Raw genomic sequence first — 22,082 nt, 5'->3', positions numbered from 1 at the left:
AGCATCCCACAGACCACTATGGATACCTTGGAGAAGCCCGAGATGGTGACCCCTGTCACGAACAGGTAGAAGGATGAGGAGGGAGACCCAGTGGGAGACTCCAACCATGTTGCAAGCCAGAAACTGTTTGAAACTCCATGCGAGTCTAGACAATCACAGCAAGTGAGCACAGATGAACCTGCTGACAAAGGAGAAAGGAGCTTGGGTAAATCTGTACATGCATTACTCCTTACATCTTTTTTTTTCCTTTTCTTCAAACCACATCTCCCTCTCTCCACCCCCCAGACCACCTGTATTCCCCACGTAAAAATGGCGCCCGGCCCTTTTGCAAATTAAGATAGGTATCGACTTTTCATTGCTTTATTGGTATAATGTTAGAAAATAAAAAGTTAGGGAATACATTCTAAAAAAGGTTATATTGAAGTCCAGTTAGTCAATCACCAGAGCACCAAATCAGTGCTCTGTGCTCAGATGGGGTAGAACATCCTGTGCTCAGGTAGAGATAGGAAAACACAGAGGTTGAATCAACATATGTCATTAATTTCTTTGACCTGTCAGATTAGGCAGGGGGACCATGCAAGTACTCTGTCAGAATAGGAATATCTCTTTATATTCTTGTGAGATCTCAGTTAAACTTTCTTGGATATACTCGGTTATCCTCTCCTGAAAACTGTTTCTTCCACCGCGATAGGACTCTTTCCCATGCCCTCTGCGATGACTTCAGCCGGCAAAACTGCAATAAACAGGGCAGCTAAGTGGCGTATGGCCCTGGACAGCTTCAAGACTCCAGTAGCAGCTGGGTTCTCTGTGCCTTTGCCACCCTCAGGAAAGAGATATCAGCCAGAATCACTGCCTGTGAAAACAGTACCATTATATTCACTGCCATTTCTCAATACCCATTCCCAGGGAGAGGGGCCAAAACGCATAGCTATGTTCAGTGGTGTACCCTCCCCTCCTCCAACCAGGCCATACTCACCATGGTTTGAGCTAAAGGCTGGTGCTGTAGCGAGATGCTCCAAAGCTGAAGTGTCAATAATCCTTTCTTATTCAGGGTATTTGTTGGAATAATATAAAGGAGTTTTGAGAATTTTCCATTGTGACTGTAAATCTAATGCTGCATCTGTCTGTTTATATCTACACCTTCTGGTGTAGTGGCCTTCAGGGGTCTCCCCTCCATGCCCGCTGAATGTCACCCAATGACATTAATAAGCAGCAGACTGAAAACAAACAGAAGGAAGTACTTCTTCACACAATGCGCAGTCAACCTGTAGAACTCATTGCTAGGGAACGTTGTGAAGGACAAAACTAACGGGTTTCAAAAAAATTAGATAAGTTCATGGAGGATAGGTCCATCAATGGCTATTAGCCAAGATGGTTAGGGGTGCAGCCCCATACTCTGAGTGTCCTGGGCCTCTGACTGCCAGATGCTGGGACGGAACAATGGGGGATGAATCACTTGATGATTTCCTGTTTTGTTCATTCCCTCTGAAGCACCTGGCATTGGCCACTGTTGGAAGATAGGATGCTGGGCTAGATGGACCATTGATCTGATCCAGTATGACCATTCTTATGTCTGACCCTGATCAGGAGGAGAAGGAAGAGGACTAAGGTGGATATGTTCTGTAAAATTCTTCAAGCCTTGAGTGAAGGGGACTGGACTAGAAGACCTCTCAAGGTCCCTTCCAGTCCTACAATTCTATGATTCTATAAGCCACAGTTTCCTTGTACATGATCAAACGGCTTGGAGGGCCCTTCAGAAAGTGACCATGAAGAAAGACAGAGAATGGAGATAGCAGTAGCTGCATGACAGGCAAAAGACCAGGAGGTGCAGCAGGAAAAAGACTAGCAGGCACAGTGTGAAATGCACCAGGACATTATAGGTTTGCTTAGGTAGTCAATTCAAATGTTGCACACCAGGGCTGATCTACTGCTACAAAGTTCCCAGACTCAGCAGCCTTTGCAGTCCTTGGAGAACTCCGTGGTTGCTGCTCCCTACATTCCCCAACATTCCACGTGGAACTGGAGTGTACCTTCTTACCATTCCTACTCCACACTGGGGGAAAACAAGGAGAACCATAGCTACACATATACTGACCTATAAGAAACACAGATCAGTGGATTTGTATGTAGCCACAACAGACTGCTCTGAGCTACCATTTACATACATGGACATAAATGTTTACTGTTTACTTCTGTTTTCACTTTGCATTGTAACTGTGGTTCACCCTCTTAACATGTTGACAGCATGACAGCCAATATTTCACGAAATCAGCAGAGAACTCTTCTATTACTGGCTGTTAAAATGTTCCTTTAAAGCCTCCCTCACCCACATATGTCTATGTTGGCTCTTTGTGTCTGGCTGTTCAAATTCAGCAGACAGCTGGTCAGCCTTACTCATCCACCTTGGCAGCAGCTTTTCCCACTTCGCCTTACACATATATGTAATACACAACATGCAACTATAACCATTGGGATGTTTTACTTGCTGAAATCCAATCTAGTGAGGAAACAATGCCTGCATCCCTTCGATCTACCAAAATCACATTAGACGGTAGTTGAGACAATAGCTGAAACTTTCTTTGGTGCTGTCAAGGTGGCCAGTGTACGGCTTCATAAGCCAGGGAAGCAAGGGTTAGGCTAGGCAACCCAGAATCACTATTGGCATTTCAACAGCACCAGTGATAATCTGACGATTGGGAAAGAATGTCCCTGCTTGCAGAGTGTTTAAAAGTCTTGTATTCACAAAGATGCAAACATCATGCACCTTCCCTGAACAGTCCACACTGATATTAGTGAAACATCATCAGTGATCCTCTAATGCTTCCATAATCGCAGAAAAGTAACCCTTTCTGTTGATGCACTCTGTGGCAAGGTGGCCTGGTGGCAAAATAGGGATATGCGTGCCCTCTATTGCCCCACCTCACTTCAGGAAAGCCACTACCTAAAAATCTATCCACTACTTAGAATCATAGAATATTAGGGTTGGAAGAGACATCAGGAGGTCATCTAGTCCAACCCCCTGCTTACAGCAGGGCCAGCACCAACTAAATCATCCCAGCCAAGGCTTTGTCAAGCTGGGTCTTAAAAACCTCTAGGGATGGAGATTTCACCACCTCCCTAGGTAACCCATTCCAGTGCTTCACACCCTCATAGTGAAATAGTGTTTCCTAATATTCAACCTAGACCTCCCGCACTGCAACTTCAGACCATTGCTTCTTGTTCTGTCATCTGCCACCACTGAGAACAGCCTAGCTCCATCCTCTTTGGAACCCCCCTTCAGGTAATTGAAGGCCGCTATCAAATCCTCCCTCTCTCTTCTCTTCTGCAGACTAAATAACCCCAGTTCCCTCAGCCTCTCCTCATAAGTCATGTGCCCCAGCCCCCTAAACATTTTCATTGCCCTCCGCTGGACTCTCTCCAATTTGTCCACATCCCCTCTGTAGTGAGGGGACCAAAACTGGACGTGGCCTCACCAGTGCCAAATGGAGGGGAACAATCACCTCCCTCGATCTGCTGGCAATGCTCCTACTAATACAGCCCAATATGCCATTGGCCTTCTTGGCAACAAGGGCACACTGTTGACTCATATCCAGCTTCTCGTCCACTGTAATCCTCAGGTCCTTTTCTGCAGAACCGCTGCTTAGCCAGTTGGTCCTCAGCCTGTAGCGGAGCATAGGATTCTTCCGTCCTAAGTGCAGGACACTGCACTTGTCCCTGTTGAACCTCATCAGATTTATTTTGGCCCAATCCTCCAATTTGTCTAGGATTACGTCCTGTACATTACCAAGAGTCACAGTCCTATGTAGCAGGAGACATTTAATGGCTCTACACACTTGGAACACTATGGCCCCCACTATGGATTTTCCAACTCCAAAATGATTGCCAATTAACCGATAGCAATCCAGTGTTGCAAGTTGCCAGAGCATGATAGCCACTTGCTTCTCTGCTGTCAATGCTGCTTTCATTTTGGTGTCCCTGCACTGGAGAGCTGGGTAGAACTCAGCACCCAGCCCCAGAAACGTGGCCTTTCACATCCGAAAGTTCTGCAGCCATTGTTCATCATCCCAAACAAGCATTACAATGCAATCCTGCCAATCAATGCTCACTTCGCAGTCCAGAAACAGTACTCCACCACATGGAACTGTTCCATGAATGCCAGCAGCAACCCGACATTGTTTTTCACTGTGTCCATCCATCAGCAGCCAGGTGTTGTGCTCAAACATCTTTGCCACCTCCTCCTCCTCCCAAACCCTGTGGTAGCAGTACTCCCTCAAGCCTTGCATACACCGGAGAACTGTGTACCCTGTATCAGCAATGCACAAGAGAATTATGCCCAATTCTGCAACCTCCATGCTTGTGTCAGAGAGAAAGCAGACACCAAAAAGCAACAATATGTGGGACTGGGAATTTTAAAAATCAGCGTGAAAATTAAGGGGTGTGAAAAGTATTTTGGGATTTAGAAAGTGGCATGGTTGACCTCTAACTCCCAGAAATCCCTGGGCAACTTATTACTATCCCACAAAGCACTCAGAAAATTGTCCCAAAAGGCATTGTGCTGTGCAGTGGTTGGGGGCATACAGGAATACCTAGCTGGGATGCACTGTGCAAGACTCCTGGTGAGAACATGCAGCACTGAAGCAAGCAGCCCAGTGTGCACGCGCCCGAGCGATATGAAAACTTTGACTGCTGTACGCCAACATAACTTGAGTTGATGACACTTTGTAGTACAGACATGACCTTAGACAGTTAAGTCCCATTTTCAAAATTTATACAGTCACGTTACTCAGGGTCTTAGACTCCCACAATATGGTAAATTCTACTCTGTTGGTTGATTGGACCTGGGATTAGAGAAGGACAGGCAAAGCCAATAGAGAAATGGCCAACAGTCAAAGACATTTTCAGGCATACAGAGACAGAAACAACAATAACAAACATTCTCCAGATCACAGAAAAGCATATGTGTACTATGCACAGTAGAACCTCAGAGTTACGAACACTTCGGGAATGGCGGTTGTTCATAACTCTGAAACATTCGTAACTTGGAACAAAACGTTATGGCTGTTCTTTCAAAAGTTTACAACTGAACATTGACTTAATACAGCTTTGAAACTTTACTATGAGGAAGAAAAATGCTGCTTTTAACCATCTTAATTCAAATGAAACAAGCACAGAAACAGTTTCCTTACATTGTCAAATCTTTTTCTTAAATCTTGTCAAATCTTTCCCTTTTTTTAGTAGTTTATGTTTAACACAATACTATAATGTATATGCTTTTTTTCTTTTGCTTGGTCTCTGCAGCTTGATTGCGTATTTCTGGTTCCAAATGAGGCATGTAGTTGACTGGTCAGTTCGTAACTCTCGTGTTCATAACTCTGATGTTCTACTGTACAACCCACTTAATTACAACCTAATTTCTTCAAATGAAGACTAAAACTTCAATTAACAAAATTTCAATGAGTTTCAACTATATGGGAAGTTTGAAGATCATGTGTTTTTCCATTATTGAAATTACTTGGAACGAAGAAAATCCAGCACAGCACTAGAGGATGCATTTTTTTAAAAAATAATAATTTGAATTCAAAAACTAATTATTAGATTTACTTGTACATTCTTGAAAAATTCCTTCTGTACTCAGAGCAAATGCTGTATATTTCATGAAGACACACGGTATTCTTCATATATAACTGAGGTTAAATCCCTACTTTAAGTGCAAAAATTAACTCTACCTTAACTATTGAGCCACAACAAGCGTCTCTGTAACGAATTTTAACAATATGCTTCTCTTACAGTGTTAGTTTTCTTAGTAAACTATTTTCTTCGTTCTGTCTTCTAACTCAGCTCTCTGTAGGCCTGAGCAAAATCTCACTGAAGTCAATGAAAAGACTCCGATTCATTTCAATGCATTTTGCAGCAGGCCCTATGTGCTCTCTTCTTCTTCACCTGTATACTATCCCTTCCTAGAGCTGTATGTCTCTCAATCCTCTGCTAATTATTATTATATATTTGTATTATGGTAGCATCTGGAGGCCCCAGTCAGGAATTTGTAGTAAGCACTATGTAAACACTATGACACGGTCTCTACCTCTAAGAGGTAGACAACCAGTAATAGATAAACAACATACAAGCAAAATGTTAAAAGGACTCTCTTCAGCCACCTTACTTCTTTTCTGCAATGACACTCTCACCACTTTGTTCTTTGGTCTCCCCATTCTTTATCCTTTTCTCCTTTTTATCTGTTGGCCAAACACAGTATCAAAGACTTCAGAGACCCATTTTCAGTTACATTCACTTTCTGCCCTACTCTTCTACAGCTGAGCCACACTCTGAAAACAGTGATAGTATAAAAAGTCCAAAGCATAGATATTTTACACTTCCCCCTTTAAAAAAAACTAATGTGTATAGTGTACACATCTGCATCCATGAATACAACAGAAAATCCCTATCAGTATATTATCAGAAGGTTTAACCAGGGAAAAGAGTAATGGATTTTCTAATGGAAGAATTCTGGAGGATACAATTTTCCAATGAAAACCAGAAAAGTTTCCCTTGAAGTCCCATTAATATACAGCACCACTCTTTACTGAAACTGTAAACTTGATGATTCCATTAAAAGAGAGAAATATCAGTTTCAGAGTAACAGCCGTGTTAGTCTGTATTCGCAAAAAGAAAAGGAGTACTTGTGGCACCTTAGAGACTAACCAATTTATTTGAGCATGAGCTTTCGTGAGCTACAGCTCACTTCATCGGATGCATACCGTGGAAACTGCAGCAGACTTTATATACACACAGAGAATATGAAACAATACCTCCTCCCACCCCACTGTCCTGCTGGTAATAGCTTATCTAAAGTGATCATCAGGTTGGGCCATTTCCAGCACAAATCCAGGTTTTCTCACCCTCCCCCCCACACACACACACACAAATTCACTCTCCTGCTGGTGATAGCCCAGCCAAAGTGACAACTCTCTACACAATGTGCATGATAATCAAGTTGGGCCATTTCCTGCACAAGTCCAGGTTCTCTCACCCCCTCAGCCCCCTCCCAAAAACCACACACACAAACTCACTCTCCTGCTGGTAATAGCTCATCCAAAGTGACCATTCTCCCTACAATGTGCATGGTAATCATGGTAATCCTGCTGGAGAGTGAGTTTGTGTGTGTATGGGGGTGGGGGGGTGAGAAAACCTGGATTTGTGCTGGAAATGGCCCACCTTGATTATCATGCACATTGTAGGTAGAGTTGTCACTTTGGATGAGCTATTACCAGCAGGATAGTGAGTTTGTGTGTGTGTGGTTTTTGGAAGGGGGGTGAGGGGGTGAGAGAACCTGGACTTGTGCAGGAAATGGCCCAACTTGATTATCATGCACATTGTGTAGAGAGTTGTCACTTTGGATGGGCTATCACCAGCAGGAGAGTGAATTTGTGTGGGGGGGGGAGGGTGAGAAAACCTGGATTTGTGCTGGAAATGGCCCAACCTGATGATCACTTTAGATAAGCTATTACCAGCAGGACAGTGGGGTGGGAGGAGGTATTGTTTCATATTCTCTGTGTGTATATAAAGTCTGCTGCAGTTTCCACGGTATGCATCCGATGAAGTGAGCTGTAGCTCACGAAAGCTCATGCTCAAATAAATTGGTTAGTCTCTAAGGTGCCACAAGTACTCCTTTTCTTTTTGAGAAATATCAGTGTTAGCTTGCTTTACTTGAAGAGTGAATCGTTATATTTTTTTCTTTAAAAAAAAAATGCACCAAGAATCACAGAATGCAACATTCACTTCCTCATTCAAAGGTCAATAATGTGCATACAGCAGCCATCTAAAGCTCATTTATAAGAAAACTGAATTTTAAACCTTATAAGCCTATATTCAGTGTTAATATAATCTACAGATGACCTTACTAAACTTCCTTACCTCTTATAAATAAAATGCTATAATTAATTTAAATTTAAGTTCCCAACTTGCTGGGTGTATTAGCATATTAAAATTAACTCTGCAGGCTGTAATCGTATCACCTTAATAAACCTACTTACCAAGACAAATTTGATAAAATTATAGTACCCCCTTGTGGTGTTACCTTCATACCCCAATAGGACATTTCTTAATTTTATATTTTAAAAAATCTTCTTCTGCCAAGCTTAGTGGATAACTAATTAACCTTTTCCAAAATCCAATAACAGAAAGGGAAAATTAAAAGGGCTATCACTGGAGTCTGAAAACAGATGAGATGAGATGACATTTTCCCCATAAATTGAGAAAGTAATCTTCCTTAGAAACCATGTTCATTTTATATCAACAAGGACATATATAATTTTATTTTTTAAAATATGAAAAAAGCATTCTCAAGATGGTCTCCATCATGTAGCATCAATAAAATGTGCTTTTGTAAATTGAAAATCTTCAACTCATCAATTACCAATTAAACTTAAGGGGTTTCCCTTCAGTAATTATATCCTACCTTGTGCCATACCTCTCTTTTGCTAAGTTTAATTGACCAGGAACTTTGCACCCAAAGATGATGCTCCTCCTTTTTTCACCCTATATCTTAGTTAAGGTTCCAGGTTCCAGCTTTGAACTAAGTGCTGACAATAGGTGTATTCTAAAATCAATAGCAACTTGATGTTTCCAAGTAGCTTCAACCAGTATTTATCTATTTTAACATTAAAAATTAAACCTGGAAGAGAGGAATTTTGAAGCCTTTGATAAAATCTTTATGAAAATCTGGAAAGGGTTAAAAGTATATATAAGATTCAAATGAAAAGTAAAGCTGAGTTTTACCTACATTAACCAACTGCCTGACTTTGGGGAGATCTGCAGATATACAAATAAATATAGCAGTAGCTGACATTCTATTTTTGGCAGCCTGGCTCTATCAGCTCTGGAGTGGGTATGTCTCCTGAAGCTGGAATTTGCACCAAATCATTAGACTTGGGGTCATGAAGGAGTTTTCCATCAGATCAGACTGACAGGGACCTTGGAGGTCTTTCACCTTTCCTGCAGCATGGGGAATGGATCACCTGTTTGGATCATCTGGGCATATCTCACCTAATTAAGCCTTGGGCATTAGGGAAACCTTTGTCTCTCCTCTTCTCAGCCTGTGGCACACAACAGTTGAGTGAAATGCATTAGTTTAACCAGAGACATTGGGCTCAATATAGAGATATCTGGGTGAAACTTAATGACCTGTGATATACAGGAGGTCAGACTAGTTGCTTTAATGGTCCCTTCTTGCCTTAAACTCTATGAAACATGACAAATATACCGAGCTATCTGAATTATATATGACTGATTACAACTATACAAAGATACTGTCACAGTTCTCGGGTTGATGGGCACTTCCTGCTGTCTGGCCACTGCAAGACCCATAGAGTGCCTTGGTCTGCATAAACAGGAGTTTCAGAGATACTAAGTTGAGCAGAATAGTCTGACTGAGTTTAAAAGGATGGGGCTCCTGGGTCCTACTCCACAAGCCCGTTCAGTATAGTCTCAGATTCTCTAATCCTGGGAGGGGTTGAGGATAGCAGTACTGACCACTTAACAGATCACCCTGGGGCTTGGTGAACCTATCCTGCCTAACCAGTATGCCAGAGTCTGCTGTCTCCTTGCAGAATCAGTGTGTGACCTGAAGCTTTCCAGAAGTCCCTTTTGGGAGCTGCAGAGCTGCTGTCTGTTCGCTCCTAGAACTGCCAGCCAACTGTCTCGAACTCATGCAGAGGAGACACAGTGGCGGGCAGGCAGGGGAGGGGAAGATGTTTGAGACTCTGCGCGAGCGGCTGCTGAGCGTGCAGCAGGACCTCACCTCGGGGTTGAAGACTTTGTGTGACAAATCAAGAGAAGCAAAAATAAGCAAGCAGAGGGCTGTTCAGTATTTGCCAAAGTTTTCTGCTGGATTGGAATTGCTCAGCAGATGTGGCCTTGAAGGCCGCCACATACATACCGTCAGAGCGTCTCTGTCAGAGAAAGGAGGCAAATGAGGAGGAGTAAGGAGGTCTTGTTTAGAGAAATGCTGCTATCATCTGATACTGCAGATAGTGAGCACAGGGCATGGAGAGAGAAAGTCAGTGGAAAAACTCAGAGTTGATAGCCAGGAGAGGAGACTGGGCAGGCAGGAGTGGATGATAAATCTCATGGAGGACCAAACAGAGATGCTGAGGTCCCTGATTTCACTGCAGTCAGAACACAACCATGCTTGACTCCCGCAGCAGCCCATACAGAACTGCATTCCATGCCCTTCCGAGATTTCCCACACGTTCCTCACATGTTTCCGGCCCGTTGCAGCACCCTTTGCACTCCACCCCTAGGGAGATGTTTCATAATGCCAGCTTGACTTGCACATAGCTGTGAGAGCCTCATTTGAGAGTGCTCCTCAATGTCATGTCCTTTGTAAAAAATGGAAATCTGTGTTTTACTGTTTAATAAAAGTTTAGTCTTAGAAAAACAAAAACTGTCTGGAACTCCTGATTTTAAACGCTTACTCCCCCCGATACAACTGATAGGCCTGGAGAGGCAGGGTGCTGCCCAAAACAGCTCTTTAACCCCTTTGTCACTGGTGTGGGGTTCATGCATCCCATCACAAATGCCTACAGAAGGGATTACCTGTTGAGGCTGAGCTCACAAATTTATTTAAATATGGAAAAAAGTATTCACTGGATTTCATGCAAATGCAAAGAGGTGTCTCTAAATCAGCATATTTTGATTACACTACCAAGGAAGTCAATAAGCAAGCAAGGATCATCATTATTATTGCACATGATCATAATCACTGGGCCCCCCATCTGTTCACTGTAAACACCTGTTGTCTCTCATTTTATACTTGGATTGTATGCTCTTTGGGCAGGGACTGTCTTTTCCTAAATGTGTTTACAGTGCCTAGCACAATAGGGCTCCAATCCCTGATTGGGGCCAATAGGCACTACTGCAATACAAACAATAAAATAAATGTAAAAACTAAAAACTAATCATCATGCTGGTCTGGCTGAATTCCATTAGATATTTTTGCATTTTTCCACCCTTTTCTATTTTTGCTATATAGATGGAAATTTGAGAGTGCTGCCTGCTTATAAGGTCATAACTAGAGCTGGGCCGGCTGGACTGGAAAGGGTTTTCCTGTCCTGTGAAAAATTTTGTGATATCAAAATCGGGACAAAAACAAAACCTTTCAAAAATTGTCCAGAAAAAGGGGGGTGGCGAAGAGACACACACACCCCCTCTCCAGAACAGCCAGTAACCTGATAGTTAGAGCCCCCACCCGAGATGTGGGCTTAAGTCCCTTGGTTTCCCTGATTCAGCGCAGGAACTTCTGGCCCAATTAATATTTAACTATTTATACCAAGTAGAACAGCTCCAACATCATAGACTGATTGACATTATAGTCTGATGGGTAGGGCACTCACCTGGGCTGTGAGAGAACTAGGTTCAAGTACCTCCTTTAAATCAAGCAGAGCAGGGACCTGAACCTCAGCCCTGACAACTGGCGATTCTGGGGTGGAGTCTCTTTCTCATCAGCACTTTCTCACAAAATAATTTTGTTGAAAAATTCCCACCCAGCTTTAGTCACAACCATATGCTAGACTAAATAACCTCTAAAGGCGAAGGCTGAGATGTTTATTAGCCCATGTTACAATCCTTAATGGATTAACACAAAACAACTTAAAGATACAATATTCTATTTATTAAATATTTTTGAAAAGAAGTAATTGAATTAAAAATATTCTCTCTCTCTGACAGACACATACACACAATAAGACCAAACGAAAGAAAGGCCATCCAGGGTTTTTCTGGTAATCATGTGGACTATGCTGAAGGAATATGTAACTGAAATATTTATTTAACATCTGATTTAAATGCTTGGTGACCACCAGCAGAGGATGTCCCAGTACAGTCTCACAAAAGAAGTGGTAGAAGTCCCATCTCCTGGGACATTAAAAATTAGATTAGACAAAGAGTTGTAAGTGTGTAAAAGGGAATATCTTGCATTGGCAAACGTATAACAGCTTTTCCGTCTTTAACATCTATGAGTTTCTGAAAAAGCCCCAGTACCTCTCACAGCAAGAAAGCACTCTATATGAGACTGGAGCTCCCCTCAGGTCTAATTAATTTCAATAGTGCCCAAATATTAATAAAACTAATAAATAAATTTATGAACATTAACACTTCTACAGCACCTTCCCTGCAAAAATTTCAAGCATTTTATGATTATTAATTAAACCTTACAACATCCCTAAGAGGTAAATAAAAGTTTTCCATTTTCTAAATGGAGAAACAGTCACAGAAAGGTGAAGCAATTTGCCAAAGATCACACGGTGAGTCAGCTGCAGAACTAGGAGTAGAACCCATAACTCCTACTTTAGTCCCAGTGTCTAACAAGTAGACCACAGTACCTCCCATCAAGTTGCAGTGGGGGAGGTTTAGGTTGGATATTAGGAAAAACTTTTTCACTAGGAGGGTGGTGAAACACTGGAATGCGTTACCTAGGGAGGTGGTGGAATCTCCTTCCTTCGAAGTTTTTAAGGTCAGGCTTGACAAAGCCCTGGCTGGGATGATTTAGTTGGGGATTGGTCCTGCTTTGAACAGGGGGTTGGACTAGATGACTTCCTGAGGTCCCTTCCAACCCTGCTATTCTATGATTCTATGATTCTAAAGAGATAAGTAAGCAAAGATAAGCAATCCACACACCACCCATTAAAAGATAAAGTTCTATAGCCAAGTTTGTGCATGTTCCTGACAGATGATCCATCCCTGGTTAAAAATAGAAAAAGACCATGAAGAAAAGGGAATGGGTTAAAATGGATATTTTTCAAACTAGGAGACTTGTTCTTGCATAATACACAAGCCATTCAAAATCCTTCAGCCAGCAAATCAACCCACATACACAGTAAGTGTTAATTTTTTTCTTTCTTGCAGAAGCAACGATAAAAATGTCCTCACTATTAAACGGACTAGTTTAATTCTACTGCAGCACTTAAATCTGCCTTCCATTTTCCTACTTTCTGAAATTCCATGGAAAGGCATTATTAAACAGCAGTGAGTGTTATTCTTGCAGCAATGCACATTAATAATAATTCAGTGTGGTGTCATGGAAGTCTGTGGGCTCTTAGCTGAATTTATTTGAAAAATAAAGTTTGGTTTTTTCTCTCAGAGATCTTTACTTAAGACAGCATGGAGCTCTTGTAAAGATAACTACCAATAAGTCACAACTACCCAAGGAACAGCCTTTTTATTTTTTTTATTCACTGCTCACCATGACAACATAATAAATGAGTCTTGAGAGACTAGGAAGTGCATAACTATTTAAAATTTTGTATTTTATCTTTCATTCTATGCTTCCAGTCATAACCTTCATCATATATATTTTTTAGAATCCTCTTCTGTGTCTCCAAGTAAAATACTCCAATTTTCAACTGCAATATACAATAAATAATCAGAAATACATCTTAGCTGTGATGCTAGATAATGGTTTGCAAAACTAGCCTTGCAGTATTTTGTGATCCATTAATAATTATTTGCTCCCGTAAAAGAAAAGCAACAAGCCAACATAGTTTCAACATCTGCTTTTTCAATTTTTGTTCTGAATTCTGTTGGATGTCTCTGTATTCTTTCATACATGACTAATAGGAAAGATACAAGACTAATAGGAAACATAAATGGTTGGTTTCAGTTAACAGATGGTCTTTAAACATCCAACATGAAAGCATACGTTTTAGAAAATCTGACCCCAAAACTGCTTTATAAAACAAAGTGGGTTTTTTCCAAATCTTTAGGATCTTTCAAGAGGCTACAGTATAAAAAAGAGGCCCCAAGGTCAAAAAACGCAACAACTTATATTTCCAACTTAAAATATCAAAAACTAAAAGATTTTATAGTATGATAAGTATCAGAAATAACACAACTCCCTCCACAGCTATATAAAGAGGTGGGATTCCTGGACAAAATGTTTCTTTCCCCAAATTTTAAGTACCAACATAAAATTACAGCAACAGATCTGAAAAGTCCCTCTGCCATGGTTGATAGCCGTGATAGCTCAGCCAAAGCTTTACTTTTCCATATGTTAGTAAGCTGGTTATAATAGTTTCTCCTGGTTGTCACAACAGCTGCTTCCTTTTGGATAAGTAGCTACTATGGGTCAGTCATTATGAAACATTGTCTTGGATTTCTTAGTATTATACTTTCATGGGCATATCAGCTAGGGCAGTAATAAAGCTCAATGTATGATTTATCCCAAATTCCAAATTATTGTACGCAGAACACAGTGAATGCAAAAGAATCACTTCTTCCCTTATACATCTTTTATCCCGTAGATCACGTTCAAACAGATTTTAAATGTTATTATAACATTTTTTCCAACATAAAAACATTCAAAACTGGTATACAACCACGTTAAGAAACCATGTTATAACCTTTCTAGAGATGCAGTCTATCAAGCACTGTTTCAACTAGTATAGTGGATTTTAAAAACTCTGCCTACAGAGGACCATGCTACTCTAGCTACAGCTTGGTCAAAAATGGCTGACAAGCACGACTACCATAGTATTTTGCATCCATTTGGGAATAAATGGTTACAGTTGTCGGTACCATAGCATGGCTCTCTCTCTCTCCCCCCTTCTCTCTCTCTCTCTCTCTCTGTGTATGTGTATATATATATATATATGGTCAAGTGTTTTTAATATATATATATATACACAGAGTCAAGGTTTTTTCAAAACCTCACCCAATCCCACTTTACAATAAAGGCCCAACTCAAATAGAAATATTGGAAAGCAAGTTCTCATAAGATTTTAGGTTAAGAATTAAGAAGAAAATGTTCAGAGTTACACTAGAAGCTGTTTGCTTTGAAATCCATTTTCCTACTCACACATTTTCAAAGGTGTCCAAGCAATGATGATGGGCAGTTTTTCTGGTAGCGCAAATGGGCTTGCCAGAACTTTAATTAAGTGATTGACAGGAAGAGGCGCTTCAGTTCACTAGGGAAGGAAAGGTGGCAGCATGCTAATGTGAACCTAAACAGCATTAATTTCTTTAACTCAAAACTCAGCTAATTTATTTAAAGCCAGATTGTGAGGGCCTTACTCACATTCAGAACTGTCACTCATATGAATAGACCCACTGACACAATCTGGCCCTGAATGACATATTTACATTGGTAATCAATGTTTTGTTACAGACCTACTTAAAAATAAGTTTTCATACCTGCCAAAACTGAACAACAAAACTCAAAATCAGTTACACAAATTAATTTTGGAAAGTAGATAAAACAACTGGGTTTTGCTTCTCAGCATTACATCTCAGGAGAATGGTTCTTTGGCATAAACAAAACTATTTTATTTACTACTAAATCGGAATTCTCTCAGCATTGCTAAGAAAGGAGAATATGATAACTTCTTCCACCCAATTTTAAAAGCACTAGGCAAATAAAAATTAACACTGGAGAAATAAATAATGTTGGCAACTAATAAAAAACTGAAGGTAAATTTGCATCATTCAATCTGCTGTTCCTGTTGCATCATCAGTATCTGCATTTTAGCAATTCATCATTACTTGTAGATGGAGCATTAGAGGAACACAGCCAAACTACAAGCCAAGAACTCCAATACACATAAGTGCCTAAGAATAGGGAATGTGTCTTGGTTATAGAACAAAAGAACTCATTTTATCACTTGGCTTTACCGCTTGAGAAAATGGCTCCTGGTGTGCTGAACTCCATGATAAATGTGCCCCCTCTAGATCTTTATTGCCCTTGTAAATCAAAGCACTGACAGCAGTTAATAAGAAAGCTTTTGAGTGGTTTTGAAGTTTTGCTTTGTACAAATAAAGTCTCATATTAAAGAATTTGCTAGTCCTCAAGGTGTGGAAAAATGAGTGCAAGTGGAACCTGGTTTTAACTGTGTGTTTCCTTTTCTAGTCTCAAAAATCATTTTATGGTAAAAACACAAGAATAAGGAAATAATTATTTTAAAATGCCTTTTATATTTCAATAGAATTACTGACAGTCATTAAAAATCTCTCTGGTGTTTCTAAGCCTTATGGTTTGGAAAAGTACACCCCAGACATGCAATATAAAGAAGTAGGTTTATTACAGATTATTGTTAGGCACTGGACCATATGTATGCTATATCTCTTCTAGCCAAAACAAATGCTGGTTCTGAATCTGAAATTATCATTCTAAATTCCACTATGATACCATAAGAGGACGGACAGGATTATTTTGGTTGCTAGCTTACCCACAGGTATGGGCAAGGAAATTCTGAAATCAGCTGACAGGAAATACTGCAATGCATAAAAAGGCCAAATGATGATCAGTATTTTAAGTTTATCTTATACCTCCACCTTTTGGTAAAGTAACAATCCTCCAGGCAACATGTATAAATAAGTTATTACAACTGAAGGAATATCTGCAGATCAGATGGCACAGGAGCAAATAGGCCTATTTATAGTTACTGATAGACAAAACTACAGTTATTTGGACAAAGCTAAAGTTATTTATAAGGAAGTAAATATATTTCCTCCCCAAACTGGTAGCACCAAGATATAATGCGACAGTCTAGTAACAGATCTAAAGAAGGCTCAGATATTCTCCAGTGGATTTTTAATAAATTTCAATATTAATTTCAGTAGAAAGGAATGTTAGTGGACACATTGTCTCTTTAAAATCTCTGTTACTATTGGTTTGGGTTTAAAGAGACCCACTTCTATTCTTCACAGAAACAGTAGGAAAGGAAAAGAGAGAATAAGGTCCCTTTTGTATTTGGGTCCAACACCCTTCAGCTCTTACAGGTTTCATGACTGCATAGCACTACTGAAGCCATGGTACCAGGAACACCACCTGGTCACAGCGGCCCCCAGAGTAGACTACACAGAAAAGCCACTGGGGCTTTATTACTTTTTCCACATAGGGTCCATGGGGCTGGAGGAGGGACGATCTGAATTCCACCTGGACCTACATCCAGCCCATCCACTCAGCCCCCTTGCTCACCCATCTCTTCTCCGTCCTGCAGTTTGGACCCTGAACTGTACATAGAAGGCTCCTCTAGATCTGGGAAGAGCAATGCCATGGATGTGGCTGAACCCTCCTTCCACACAAAAGGTGAGTGATCTTCACACAGAGGCTCCCTTTGCATATGAATCAAGCGGATATGGAACTGGCTCTGTTTTACAACAGTACACACAAACCAGCCAGTTGACGTGCTAAGAGGTTCAGTCTTTAGCAGAGTTTTCAAACACCCAGCCCATAGGCCAGATCCTGTCTGTTTGATATAATGTTGTGGATCGCATGACATATTAGATTCTGTATAAACTAATCTTTCATTTTAAAATAAAGTAAGTTTCCAACTGAAATAGCTGCAAAGAAAACTTTAAAAATATGAACTGAGTGTAACCTATGCAATGGTATCTTCTGAGTCTGCAGACAGCCAGAAACGCTAACCCGTTTACCCTAAAACCTAGTGAAAGCACTTTAAATGTCAGTATCAACTATCTTATTGATGATATTAGCAGATGGAAAGGAGACGTGAGTCAGAGTGAAGCCTATAGGGTTGGGAATTGGGAGCTGCTCCAGATAAGGAAATGCAGAGGGAAGAAAGGAGGACACACCCAAAGGCAGAGAAGAAGAAAAAAAGAGAAATGAGGATGGGGAAGAAAGAGAAAGAAACAATAGTGGTCTTAAAGGGGAGTATATTTTCCCTTTCTGTTATAATGAATGCAACAATAAGGTACTGAAAAATAATAGATAATGAAAATAATTTAAACTTCAGTGATGACATTAAGACCATATGCTACACTCAGTCTTGTACAAGTGTCCCACTGATATCAGTGGGAGATCCACAGTGGATCAAGGGACATGCATAGCCCTAAATTTATACCCCTGTCCCAACACCCAGAGTCTATAGCATGATTGTACCTGACATGGTCGCTAAAAAATGTCCCTTGCCACATTGGACAGGAAAATTGTGCTAGCAATAACCATAATAGAAATCAGTTGGCAAGCATAGTTTTCACAGAACTGTGCTTGATAACTATTTTGCATACAGTTGTGACTAGTATGGTTCAAGCCATAATGAAGACCTAGCCCCAAAGGTATTGTCAGATGCTATAAAGAGAAATAAAAACAAACTGCTAAACCATCTAAATCCTTGGGAGTTTGAAGACACATACTAATTGATGACTGAAGGTCCCACACTCCTGTAGTATCAGTCTAATTCCCATTATGAAGGGAAGAGCACAGACTTTGACATATCAAACAAAAGAATTGCTCAGCAACTGGGCTCCAATAGCCTGCTGTCTGCTGTTGACACAATGTTTGAAACTGGCAGAGCTCTGATTCTGAAAAACCTACACAGATGTCACTACCTATTACCAACATTAGTTGCACTTATGAGCACAAAAGTAACAGTGCCTAAGAAACAAATCAAGCAGGACTAGAACAAGGGAAGAATGGAAAATAAGAATAAAATTACAGCTAACATTATCAAGGACAATTAATGTGCTATTTTACATAATAAAATTGATTTGAGATGTTTATATATCACTAACTAGCTGCAACTGCTGCTTCATGCATGGGATATTTAGCACAAACACAGCAGATTTTTAACTCCAAGGACATAGCATAATGTTTCTTGGTGTTGGCTTCCCTCCTTCCAGACTTTTATGTCATCATTAAATTATAACTAGAGAATCATCAGTAAGTTTAAAATTTATATATTGTATTTACAGTATTTATAACCATACAAAATATTTTATTAGATGTATAAGCTTTCTATAGTTTATAAACCCCAATTTATTTTTTCTTTTGTCTTCTAATTTTTCAGAACCAGAGAGTCTGTCTCTGAAAAGAGCCATATGTGTAATTGTAAATTTCCTCTATAAATTAATTTTTTATTTAAAAAATAGTAATGATTGAATCACTTGACTTTATGGGTCTATTCCATTTAATGGGCAAAATTCAACTCCCCAGTATTGGTTGGTTGCCAGGTGCTCTCTTACTGCAGAATCTCTTTAAACTTTGAATCTCAGCTCAACAATCATTTGCCAAATCATATAGAGGTACTGATGTTTGCCACTCTACTGTTAAATTACATCAAATATCAATGCAATCAACTCATTAGCTGTTTTTTTATTGAGCTTCAATGGTCACTGCATACTTTTGCAATTCTTTGATTAGACAAGGTAGGGCCTGTATTTCCAGTCTACTTCCACCAACTGATTAGCTCAATAATACTGATAATCTCCTCAAGTCAAAAGAGCTATGCAAGGAAGTAGCTGAAAATCCCTGTGAGCAGATTCAATTTACTCCTTTTGTGTAGTACATCAATATACTACACTACTTGCAATACAGTCTGGCAAATGAAACTTCAAATTTGCTAAGTTGGAAAGTAATTTTAACAAAAAGTCACAGCAGGTCATTAAAATGCCCTTTAATTGGCTCTAAATCATACTCTGTTATCCTTCAGCAACCTTCCTGGCATGCTGAGATTTTAAATCTCTTCTTACTGATGTAAGAACCAAGAAGAGAATTGAAGTGTGATTGTCACATACAGAGTCTGAATGCCAAAGGTCAAAATAGCTTACTGGTATGCTGGCCCAATGCTCCAAATTTTATATCTTTTCTGTCCCTCGGTTATTGCCTGACATGATTTAACAACTGTAATTCCTTATTTAACGATGTCAAAGGTTTTTAGGAAATTGACTGTATTTCACCAACGATATATTTCTTCTTGATTACAGAGTGGTTAAAATGATTTTAAACCAAGACAGCAAAATAAAGCAGTAATAAAATCAATAAAAGGTGCTTAAAACATTCCTTCTATTAGGTAATGGCATTTAAAATATCCGTAGCTTGTAATGGCACTTAGGATATGCCCAAAAATCAATGAGCTAAATTACTTATTGAACTAGTTAATTTGAGCATTGAGTTTTATATGTATATTGATAAAACAGGCTACAGAATACTGCTGCTAGCCACTCAGTTTCATGGTCAGATGTCTCCCTCTGCTGGAAAAAAAACAAAAATCCTACCAGAAAGAAAAATATTTAAAGAATACAAAATAAAAAGATGTAACCTCTAAAAACTCCACAAGAGGTCTCTAACTCTCTGTACAGTTTGTAAGTTATGACAGATTTAAGAAGAGCCTTAATTAAGAAGGCAACACAAGTATGTTTTTCCTTAGACAGCACCAACAACTTTGTAGGTTGGTCAGGGTTTGACAGGAAAAACTATATTCTGCAGGTCAATGGCTGAAAATAAAGGATGCTGGCTATAAACCACCCTGGGAAACTTAAGAACTGCCATCATAATCGCTCACCAAGCAACTGTTTTGGATAGTAGATTCTGGAGTGAAAGGATCAGGTCCCACCAGGCTAGAGTGATTTATCTCTCCTACTAGAAATACCCAGGACCAAAACCTCCCCGTCTACACATACCTCATCTTAGGAGTGCAAAATCTCATTATGGAGACAGGTTGAGTGCTGAAGCTGGTTCAGGATGTGGGGTTTAGGTTCATCTCCATCCTTCTCTTTTGTCAAGGAACATAGTATTTTGGACAGCAAAGGAACCTTTCCCAATGAACATATGTACTGAAAGGTATAGTTTAGGCTGAAGATTGTTATTTTCTCCCACAAGAAACTGAAGCAAAATAATAAAAACCCTCAAGAAGAAAGTGAACAACTCTGGCAATAAGAAAAGGAGTACTTGTGGCACTTTAGAGACTAACAAATTTATCTGAGCATAAGCTTTCGTGAGCTGTAGCTCACTTCATCGGATGCATACAGTGGAAAATACAGTGGGGAGATTTTATATACACAGAGAACATGAAACAATGGGTGTTACCATACACTCTGTAACAAGAGTGATCAGGTAAGGTGAGCTATTACCAGTAAGAGAGCGGGGGAGGGCAGCGGGGGGAGGGACGGGATGGACCTTTTGTAGTGATAATCAAGGTGGGCAGTTGACAAGAACATGTGAGGAACAGTAGCGGGGTGAATAAACATGGGGAAACAGTTTTACTTTGTGTAATGACACATCTACTCCCAGTCTTTATTCAAGCCTAAGTTAATTGTATCCACTTTGCAAATTAATTCCAATTCAGCAGTCTCTCGTTGGAGTCTGTTTTTGAAGTTTTTTTGTTGAAGAATTGCCACTTTTAGGTCTGTAATCGAGTGACCAAAGAGATTGAAGTGTTCTCCGACTGGTTTTCATAATGAAAAAGGCTGACAAAGGAGGTGCTGTCATCAACATGAATAGGTTGGAATATGAACAAGAGGTTGCTAGGCAGCTCTCCACACCACTTTCTACAAGCCATTACCCTCTGATCCCACTGAGGGTTACCAAAAGAAACTACACCATCTGCTCAAGAAACTCCCTGAAAAAGCACAAGAACAAATCCGCACAGACACATCCCTGGAACCCCGACCAGGGGTATTCTATCTGCTACCCAAGATCCATAAACCTGAAAATCCTGGAAGCCCCATCATCTCAGGCATTGGCGCCCTGACAGCAGGATTGTCTGGCTGTGTAGACTCCCTCCTCAGGCCCTACGCTACCAGCATTCCCAGCTATCTTAGAGACACCACTGACTTCCTGAGGAAACAACAATCCATTGGTGATCTTCCTGAAAACACCATCCTAGCCACTATGGATGTAGAAGCCCTCTACACCAACATTCCACACAAAGATGGACTACAAGCTGTCAGGAACAGTATCCCCGATAATGTCACGGCAAACCTGGTGACCGAACTTTGTGACTTTGTCCTCACCCATAACTATTTCACATTTGGGGACAACGTATATCTTCAAATCAGCAGCACTGCTATGGCTACCCACATGGACCCACAGAATGCCAACATTTTTATGGCTGACTTAGAACAACGCTTCCTCAGCTCTCGTCCCCTAATGCCCCTACTCTACTTGCGCTACATTGATGGCATCTTCATCATCTGGACCCATGGAAAAGATGCCCTTGAGGAATTCCACCATGATTTCAACAATTTCCATCCCATCATCAACCTCAGCCTGGACCAGTCCACACAAGAGATCCACTTCCTGGACGCTACAGTGCTAATAAGCAATGGTCACATAAACACCACCCTGTACCGGA

This window comes from Lepidochelys kempii, chromosome 12 (genome assembly GCF_965140265.1).
Source record: "Lepidochelys kempii isolate rLepKem1 chromosome 12, rLepKem1.hap2, whole genome shotgun sequence".
In the NCBI taxonomy this organism is placed as follows: Eukaryota; Metazoa; Chordata; order Testudines; family Cheloniidae; genus Lepidochelys; species Lepidochelys kempii.
Note: the sequence above shows the minus strand (reverse complement) of the source record.